This window comes from Manis javanica, chromosome 8 (genome assembly GCF_040802235.1).
Source record: "Manis javanica isolate MJ-LG chromosome 8, MJ_LKY, whole genome shotgun sequence".
NCBI classification, from domain to species: Eukaryota; Metazoa; Chordata; class Mammalia; order Pholidota; family Manidae; genus Manis; species Manis javanica.
This window is the reverse complement of record NC_133163.1, coordinates 100,748,488-100,759,246: the sequence shown is the minus strand read 5'-3', so window position 1 is coordinate 100,759,246 and position 10,759 is coordinate 100,748,488. Positions and strand designations below refer to the sequence as shown.

General features: G+C 39.6%; 1 pseudogene; it reads right to left on the bottom strand.

Annotated features, from left to right (window-relative positions):
• Positions 1-4,510: 4,510 nt before the first annotated feature.
• LOC118972902 (large ribosomal subunit protein eL32 pseudogene) lies at positions 4,511-9,963 on the bottom strand (annotated as a pseudogene).
• Positions 9,964-10,759: the final 796 nt, after the last annotated feature.

Here is a 10,759-nt window from a genome sequence, read left to right as displayed (position 1 = left end):
ATCATCACTAATACTGTGAGTCTGAAAAAGTGTAGCCAGAGGGAGGCTATTTCTCCTTTCTTGGAATCCAAGTCTCTAATTAACAGAGTCTGTGTTGCTCATACTTGGTTCATGCATTTCTCATCTATTCGACTATAGTGTAAGCACCTCAAGATAAGGACTTTCTGAGTTGATAAATGTTTTGCCTTCCCTATAGTGCTAGTGACCTCGCATATGTTTTGAGATCAGTTGTCTAGAGCTTGTTTTATTATATGAGGAGTTATGACCATATTCCTGAAGTGTGATTCCCCCTAGAATCTTGGGTAGGGGTTGTTTGAATTCCTAGGCTACTCTAACAATTCAGATCACCAAAAGCCTCTTCCTGTACTACTACTGGTTATTAATGGACCTTTTGTCTGTTGATCAGGAGAGTCAAAAATCATGAACTACAGAGTAGATGGTCTCTTGCACAGCTGATGTTGGTGTACAACGCACAGCCCTTCTGATCCTTTTTGATCAGTTCTGTGGTCCTTTTCCCAGCTTCTACATGGCCTCCAATGAAGCTCCTTTGCCAATATTAACAGAAATTCAGAATTGCCTGGGGGAGCCATAGCCATTGATTGACTGGTGCCCAAATATGAAAACCCAGCTTCTTTGCCTCAAGGCCAGATAAATCCTGAGATGTAATTTATGCCCTAGATCTCCCCATCAAATCAGTCCAAGGCCAAGAACTTCAGAAATTGCACCTGTGCTTAGCTTGTTCCCCCCCACTTCCCTATCCTACTTACCCTACTCCCTTTTAAAGGTGTCCATGAGGCAAAGGGAATCTGGATTTGATAGTGTTTGGGTTTTAGCATGCAATTAATGGGGGAAATTTTCCATGTTCCATGATTTAAAAGTTTACAGTATACTAAATCCTTATTCTTCATCCTGGGTACATTGTTTTGAAATTCACATTGAGCAATATAAAACCATCTACAAAACCAGAAGCCTGCCTGCCCTGACCTTTAGGAGAACACATCTGCCCTGAGCAGAATGTCACTTAAACTGGTTAGAAATAAGGAAACAAGAGCATGGCAAACAATAAGAACTAGCCAAATAACATTTCATAATCAATTCATTGTATTTAATTACAGGCGATATTTATCTAATTTTATTTTTCACAATGTCTGGCTGTTTTGCAGAGCATCTTAGTGGCTTTTTTGTATTAAACAATAGTGCAAACCAAGTTGAATAATTACCTGGTGCTATCCAACATAGAGTCCACATTTTGATAAAATTGCTAAAGATCACATGACAGAAATGCATCCTCAAACAGGGCATAATTCCTCTCATTGCATCCCTTGGAATACTCTGGAATCTCGAAAAACAAATCTCAGGATCCATTCTAATAAATGGAACTGTTATACAAGATTATCTACTTTGGCTAGCAGTTTCACAAATTTGTTCTGAATTTCTTTAAAGCTTCTTGGTCTGGTAGATAGTAATGCAAACGGGGAAAAGAGCCCAGGCCTTGAAGTGAGACAACTCTGGGACTGAATTTTTGTTCTTCTCTTTCTTTAACAGCCTTCGTCAAGTTGTCTGATCTTCCTGGGCTTCAGTTTCATGTCCTCAACAAAACTGTTATAAAGAGATCAATGAGATGATATGTATTTGGTGGAGCAGTGATTTGAACTGTTAATCTGCATCTTGCTCAGGCTGCTGTAGGTATTTTTGCCTCCCACCCCACCCCATCCAAGAAAAATAGCCAAGTCAGCCACAAGGAGTAGCTAATGGCCTTAACCTTGCAAGGCCAGAATTAAAAGTTGCCTGACACTCAGAACACAACTTTCAGTCTGGTCTTTGAGGTGATACAGCTGGACTGTCCCAGATGGTAGGAGACACCAAGAGTTGGGAGAAGTGGACCAACACTAGAGAGAAGCTATTTGGGGACCACCTCCCCATGTTTAGGGGGATGCATTTATGGGTTTCCAGTCAGGGGCATGTAGTTGGATCCAGGGCTTCTAATGATGAGGCTTCTGTGCTATGTCTCAGGCGCAACATGCGTAGCCTGGACTTCAAGGCTCTAATTTTAGATCTCTGGCCCAGGTGTTGCTCAGAAGTACTGTCATCATCCACCCACAAAGACAGCACCACCTATAGACTTGGGTGAGATGAGTTCCCACCCTAGGTCTCACTCACACTGGCCCTGGTCTGGCCTTCAATGGGCTGCATCCCTCTTTATGAGACAAGAGGTCTGCAAGGGACATGTACACCTGGAGCCCACAACTCACTCATTTACACCATGCCCCACATATTTGAGGCCCCAGAATTCCCAACCTGAGTGCCTTGAAACTGCTTCCAGATCTGCACCTTCCTGAAGATAGCCATGCCCCTAGTGCACACCCTCACTTAAGAAACAGTCAAAATGTGACCTTGTGACAGGGATGGGGATTGGTGAACAGAGCTTGGAAGTGCTGGCTGGACTATTTACATACACGCATGCAAGTTCCCTTATTGCACAAGACAAAGCTGTGGTAGGGAAAGAAAGAGGGCAGACCACCTTTCCTTACACTGCTGCATTCAGAACTCCAAGAAGTCCCTAATTTCTAAATTTCAGACCAGGCTTTCCAGTTTGTTATTTGTCAAGATAGAGTAATAGAACCTATTTGATTTAATAGCTTGATTTATAACTTTAAAATATTTAACATATGTTATATGAACCTCCATGTGTATTCTTGTCCTAAGCTCTGTAAATATTAGGTTCTTTCCTGGGCTTTATAAATATTAAGGGTGGCCTGGGCCAGGGTCAAAGCACTTGGGTGATGAACACCTACCAGTTATAGCTAGTGTGATCTGAAGACCAGAGGGCCCATCTCAGAATATTCTGGAGTGTTAGAACCCTGGGAAAGTACAGACATCCCTAATAACTGCCCCTCCCCCAAAAGTAAACATGACAAATCCTAGATTTCTCATTTCCCTTGACCAAGGTGGCTCATAGTTACATTTAATTTCATTTAGAACAAAATAGGGCAGGGATTTTTGTGTATCTTATTCACTGCTCTGCTTTATCCCTAGCAGGTAGAATGGTGCCAGCACATTTTTATTGAATGAATAGATTCTTGCTTCCAGTGCCAAGAGCCAAACTCATGCCTGCCACTTGTGTAAACTCCCTGGCTTTGTGCTGCCACAGTGTCAAGTACTTATTTTTGCCAAACACCATATAATACTTACTTGTATCTAATTTGTCAGATGAGCCTAGAATACCCTGTTGATTTACTCAATTGTTTTAGCACCATTAGCACTGTCTGCTGGGCCAAGACTACTAAATACCCTGCCTGCCATGTTTGCTCACTTTTTGTCATAAATCCTCAGGGCATTTTCTGACAGAGCCCCTATCTATTAAAAATTCAGTTTCTTAGAGAATGGACTAACAGTTAGTGAAGGGAAAGGGACTGGGGAGGACGGGTGGGAAGGGAGGGATAAGGGCAGGAAAAAAGAAAGGGGGCATTATGATTAACATGTATAGTGTGGGGGGGGCACAGGGAGGGCTGTGCAACACAAAGAAAACAAGTAGTGATTTTACAGCATCTTACTATGTTGATGAGCAGTGACTGTGAATGGGTATGTGGGGAGGACTTGGTGAAGGGGGGAACCTAGTAAACATAATGCCCTTCATGTAATTGTAGATTAATGATACCAAAATAAAATTAATAAATAAAAATTCAGTTTCTTGGGCCCTGTATGTGAAAACAATTATGTTTCAGAGACCAGAGCCTAGGGTTCTAGATCCTTCTCCATCCAAATGTGGCTTTCCTGCCCTTCACAGTACAGTTCTGTACACTGGTTGTGTCCACATTTAACATAGTACCTGCCTTCTCTCCCATCATAGATGCAATCCCAGAGTTATACATCCTACTTACCAATTTGACCAGGTGTCTATACAACAGATACACCCTTCGATCTCTGGGCCAGAAAGTGATACTCCTACTGTCCCCATTCAGGACACTTTATTCAGGGAGGAGTTATGTATATATATAAAGAATGAGTCCATCTAAAAACAACCTCCTTTTTTTTAGTACTGTTTTAAAGGCTCCTTTAAGTTTCCATGTAGCTCTGTGTTTCTCAGCCCCTGCAGTTTGTTGAGCACACTCCTGTTCTCCAAGGACTAAAAACCATATGGTCACCCTGTTGTTGGGCTGTAATCACAATCACAGCTACAATTTTATTTGTCTGAGTTTGACCTTTTTCTGTATGTGTTCACTAGCATACTGATTTAGCAACACTGAAATTCTATTGGAGGCTCTTTGCAGGCAAGAACTGTACCTTTTGGTTCTGTATCCCCAGGACTTAGCACCCCGCCTTGTGGGTGGTATTGTTCAGTGAAATCCCTCCTAGAGATAGGTTCCGTCAAGAACTGTAAAGGGTCTGAGTTTTCCCTACTTGCAAGTTAAGATAGTCTGTCACAGTTTCATGGACGCTTGTGGAAGACATGAGACACCTGGTTTAGAGACAAAAATCATTTATTACTCACATCAATAGTAGTAGCTAGTGTATCCGCATTTTTAAAAGCCAGTTCCCCAGGACCTAGTTTCCACAGGGCAATGCAAATGGAGACAGTTTACACATGTACATGAAAAGCTCTCAGCTTAGAGAACCTGAAAATTCATTTTTCTTTGCAGAGTTTTTATGGTTTTATTTAACACAAATAAAATTTGCACATGAGCTGTCTATTCATTTTCTCACTGTGCAGTCTGGCATTGGGATTGGTGATTCATGGTTATCTGGGCTTCTCTTTCCACAATGGCTTTGCAGTTCTTGGAGGAAATGTTATGAGAAATCTAAGCACAGTAAGATTTGCTGCACAGCAGCAGTACTTCCATACTTTTTATGTTGTAGACCAGAAACTTCTAGAAGCCACTGGGCAGCATGTGCATCATTTTCTTGTTGCTTCCATAACCAATGTTCGGCACCAAGATCTGGCACTTGTTGTTGATGCTTAATTTTGACATGTTAGTCTGATTGGTGCTGGATGAATTTCTTGGTCTTCTTTTTGAAGATCTAGGGCTTCATGGGGGTGTCTGAGAATAGTAATGATGTTGGGTTAGAGATGGCTGCCACCTCCCCTGAATCTTTTATAAAGGGCAGTTGACATGTCTTTCTTTGTTCCAGAGGGACACACTATCACTATCAAACATCCTTGAAAAGGTACTCTGTAAAAAAAACGCCACCGGTGCCTCACTTGTAACACTTGCAGAAATGTGAGGGGCCCATGGAAAGGTGTCTCCATGGGTGGCTGAAATGAAACACAGGTGGCAGCAGCCTGGAGTTCACACGCCCCTGCCCACCTCGACTTCACAAGCCTCCAAGGGCAAACAATTTTTTCAGTGTTTCACAAATACATTGCTTCTTCCAGCTCTACTTGTTGGGTGGTCCAGTACTCCCTACCTTGAATGTCATCTCCCTACTTCTCTTACTATGTAAGTATTATTCATCCTACTAGGTCAGATTCTAATGCCACCTCTCCCATAAAGCATTGTCTAACCAGCCCAACTCACAGTGATTTCTTCTTGACCAATATTATGGAGTGATAATTACCTACATCAATCATATTGTTATTTATGCAATAACAATAACAATCAACAAACTCTGACACTTGTGTATTGTGTTACCTTTGAAAAGTGTTTTTATAAAAACGATTTCCTTTGACCTTCATAGGAATCTGTGAGACATGCAAAAGAATACATTATTTTCAATTTATAGATGAGGAAAAACTAAACTTCAGAAACTTGCCTAAGGTCACCTAGTTAATAAATAGATCATTGGGTTTAGAATTACTTTCCAGGCTCACAATGTTACATTATGCCACTTCCTGTTACTGTTTAAACTTCCAAATGGCTTTATGTCACATGGTGTTACATCTCAGAGACTTGATAGCTGCCCTCTGGTCAAAAATTAGGGGAGGAGGGTAGAGTTACAGCTGAGTCTAGTTGTTGAGTCCTGCGTCAGACAAACCTGCTATGCAGAGAATTTTGAGGTTGCTTCTACTTCTGGAACATGAACTAAACTACATTTCTCAGGTTCCCTTGCTCTAGGTGAAAGCATATGACTGAGTTCTAGCCAATGGAATGTGAACAAAAGTGATGTCACTACTTCCAGGTCTGGCTGTGAAACATCCTGTTTAGTCTTCCATGCTCTCTTTCCATCACTCCAGGCCGGTTGATGATGGGGAGATCTTGAAGCTACAACATGCTTAAGCCCCAAGATGGACTGTGTACATGAGTCACTGCGTAGAGATGAGCTGCACAAGACAGCCACCTAATAAAGACCATCCACTTTGCACTTTGCCCCAGCAAGAAACAAATGTTATTGTGTTACATCACTGTGATATAGGGGTTGTTAAACCAATTACTCTTCTGTAATACACTCAAGATTAAATCCCACACTGCATTTAACCAATCTGAAGTGACCTTCTGCATGGTATATAGCATCTATTCACCAATTTGTAAAATGGAAATAGCAAAAATAATAGCTATCTCATAGGATGCTTGTGAGGATTAAAAGAAATAACATACACAAATGACTTAGTGTCTGGCACATAATTATAAATGCTATTTAGTCAATAAATATTGACTATTCATGTTAATATTTCTAACATATTTCTGCTGCTTCCAAACAGAATTTCAAATTTCCAGTTTTTTCAACTTGGAGAAAAGAGAGTGCTTTGTCTCACCCTAATTACGTTATGACAACAAGAATGAGAATAGCTCAGGGTTAGAGTTAGTTTGCATGCAGACCTTGCCTTCTGGGTGACATGCCAGTCTATCTTTTCCTGCCCCTGTGGATTTTTCATTTTCAGTGAGAAATAGCCAGGGGACAAAACACAACATTTACATAAAGCTATTGCCACTGCAAAAAAAAAAAAACCTATCAAAATCTTCTGAAATGCTCTGAATATCATTCTAGAAATATGTATTTCTAACTAAAGGTTATATTTGATAATGCTTAGTCTGAATGTCCACAATGAATTAATCACTTTTGTGGTTGGGTCATTTGGAATCAGACAATTCAATCTGTCCTGTAAAAAATCTATTCCTGGGTGATAATGATTTGTCAATGTAGTTTCATCAAATGTAAGAAACATAAGGCTCATGGGAGATGTTGACAATGGTTATGCATGTGGGAGTCGGGGCAGGAGTATCTGGGAACTCTACTTTCCACTCCGTTTTGCTGTGAACCTAAAACTGCTCTAAAAAATGAGGTCTCTTAAATTCTATTCACCCCTACTAAATTGAACTTCCCATTGTTAACACTTGGTCTAATGGGATGATTATATTATTAAAAAGAGATTAAAACAGTTTTGTCTTTAAATGATTGACACAATGTATCCCAAGTACTTTTTTTTCTCTAGTCAATGGCAACAGGAGCTGGAAATACAGATTGAGCCAGCTCTCTGACACTTAGGAAGCTGATGACAGGACACAGATAGGCTTGTCACAGCTGATTTCATTTTATGACTTGTGTTAATGTATCCAGCGCATCCACCCTTGCAGTGGTTCAGGGAATTAAAAAAAAGGAATCCCCAAGGGTTGCTCAGCAAGAACATTCTTGCATGAGCAGAATGGGAAAATAAAGAGCATTTCTTTGATAATTTTGCTTGGTGGCCCAGATTTAAATAACTGTCGCAGAATATAGAATACTTTTCATTCATCCTATTGTCAGTGATCCTGCCGCCTGCTCTCACCTTTTACTGAAAAAATAAACTTGGAAAAAGCTGTGGACTCTGAAATTAATCATCCTGGGTTTGAATTTCAGCTTGATGCCTTGGCCAGGTTATTTAACTTTTCACAGATTTGCTCCCTTATCTGTAAAATGGAAGTAGGATAGCACCAATCAATGGTGAGTACCTAGGAACTGTTTTGTTGCTTTGTTGTCGTTAACTAAGATTAAGAAACAGCTTCGATACAAATTTGAATAAAGAAAGCACAACACTTTAAAAACTCCTGAGGTATTAGCCATAAAACTGGTAAAAAGATTTTAATACAAGTAATCCATTTGTTAATCTCCCCAACCTCTTGCAAACTCCTTTACCCTTCTAACACTGAAAGATACAGTTTTGGAATATATAATATTTTATCAAAACATACTATTTTACCATATTATTAAGAAACTATGAACACGGAACTGCTTGCATGCTTTTCTAGCTGCTTACCATTATATAACTAGCCTGTTGAGAGATTTATAAATGTATGAAAATCAAAAATAATTTCTATTTTCACTTTAAAATTAATTTATTACACAGTCATATTAAAAAAGCTTCCAATAAAATTATATAAAATACCATGTAAAGTTATAATTTAATAACTTTTATCTGATCAAGGTACCAAAAGGTTTGACCCAGTCCAGGTTAATCTCTATTACACAGAGCATAGTGGAACCTAAGGCAGATTTGGTTAAAAGTTTGGTACTTTCTACAAACTCAGAGAAACCCAAAACCTTGGTTTAACTTAGAACTGATCTAGTCTAGTTCCTCCAGAAATCCTCCAATGAGAAATTTACCTAAGACAAGTTAAAATCACACCAGTGAGCCAGGTCTAGATCAGGAATTAGAATTTTTCACTTTGGTGTATTCTACCTTCATTATTTTAAAAAAAGACTAAAATATTTTTTAATCCAAGATGTAGCAGATAGAAATACACAATAGTCCATTTTCTCCCATACACTGCCCAGCCTGTAGCAGTTAGTTGGAGCCATGTGACTAATTCTGGTCAATGGCTGTGAAATTGGAATTGATGTGTATCACTTCCAGGCAGAGGCGGAAAAAAAGCAGGTTCCAGATTTTCTACATTTTCTTCTTTTTCCACTCTGACTCAAGTGGTCTCATAGGTCCCTGAGTGCAAATGTGGAGCAAAACCTATTGTCCACCTGCCTGTAACAGTGTGGAGGTGAGAAAAGAATTTTTGTTGTGTTAAGCTACTGAGATGAGGGGGTTGTTTGTTACAACTTAATATAGTCTGTCCTAATTCACAGCCGTGCCCTAAATGCAACATGTTCTTTCACTCCTTGTGCTTTTGCACATAACTGTTTCCAGTGCAACAAAGTTCCTTGCACCTTAGCCATCAATCCAACTCCTATTAATACTTCAAGATCCAACCCAAATATCTTCTGTCTAATGAAAGGCAGCATGGCATACAGAGGAAAGAGTATGTGTTTCAGACATTGCTTAAACTCAGGTTCAAATGTGGGTGCCATCTCTTTCAAGCTAAGAAACTTCGGGAAAGTTACCTAACTTTACCCTGCTCAAGTTTCCTCATCTACATAAAGTAAGGAAAATAACTTCATTGGGGGGTGGTGAGATGAAATAACATAGGGTCTATAAATTGCTTAGCACAGTGTTTGACACATAGAGGAGAAAAGTCAATACTACCTATATGATTATGCCCAGGCCACCACCCTTGCTAAATTCAGATGTGTTTTCCTCTAGGTTCCCATAGCATCTCCATCATAACACTTCCTGTATTTTTCTGCATGCATGTCTATATCCTCCATTATTCTATAAATAATTAGAAGTCAGTGGCATTGTTTGATTTTGTTCACAGTTCTAGTCCTAGCACCTAGAATACTGTTCGGCAATAGTAAGCGCTCCACTAATATGTGCTAAATAAATTCATCTTGATGTGCTCAGCTCAACCAATCCCCAATAAATGTCTGATTGATTGGATGAATAGAACAATAAACAAAGCAACTAATGAATAAATGATTACTCCTTGCCTTTCCCCATAATAAATTAAATTTTTTTAGGGAAACCATTTTAACCTACTTTCGATAAGCTTTCACTGAGATTTTACTGACTTGCCAAAGCATTTGCTTTCAATTGAGCCCACACCTGTCCTTCCCCACCCGGGTGGGTTTGGAGCCAGGTGTCTTCCTGATCTTTCTCTCCAGCCTTGAGTAAGTGGTGGGGCCTCGCAGAGGAGTTCTGAGATGGCACAGTTCAGACGTCATTAGGGTATTTTGTGTTCCCATTGGCATTTAGTATTTTACTGAAGATTTTTATTGTAATAAGTGTGTTTTAACTGCAAAGTATAGTAAATATGTTAATGGTTTTAGGGCCTTATATTTTTATGAGCTATGGATGCACTGCGTATAATGCATGCCTGGCATGCACACATTATTATATTGTGCTAAATGAAGCCTACTGGAACCTCAGCTTAACATTTAATAATTTAATATGCAACTTTACAAATGTCCCAGCCAGTTGTTTTATTGCTGGTCACCAGATATGCAAGCTTTTAATGTGTATTCCTTCTTGAATCTCACTTTTGTCCTGCCATCCTTCCTAAGACACCTTGGTTTCATTAGCCGGCCAGTATCTTTACTGTACAGATAAATAGATCTAGTCGTTTCTAAACAATAACTTCTATTATTGAGTTTAAGGAAGTTAAAAAATAAAACCAAACCTGCTGCTTGTAGGTACAAGATGTCAATTGTCAATTCTCAGGAAAGCATCTGCCAGAAGTAGTCTGTTCTGTACTCCTGGCAGCAGCAATGACAATAAAAGCCTCACCCCAACCATGTCCTGGAAACGCCCAGTTTCCATCCTGGAACAGCAGAGCACTGCATTTGCACTCAGACTTCACTATCTACACTGAGACTGTTTGTAAAATACAGTAAAGATGACTACACTGAGTGTTAAATATATGCCAGACATTGTGCTGCACATTTTATGTGTTCATTTACTCACTGCAGCATTTTTATAAGGTAGGTACTTGTATTATCACCCTTATTTTATAGATAAGGA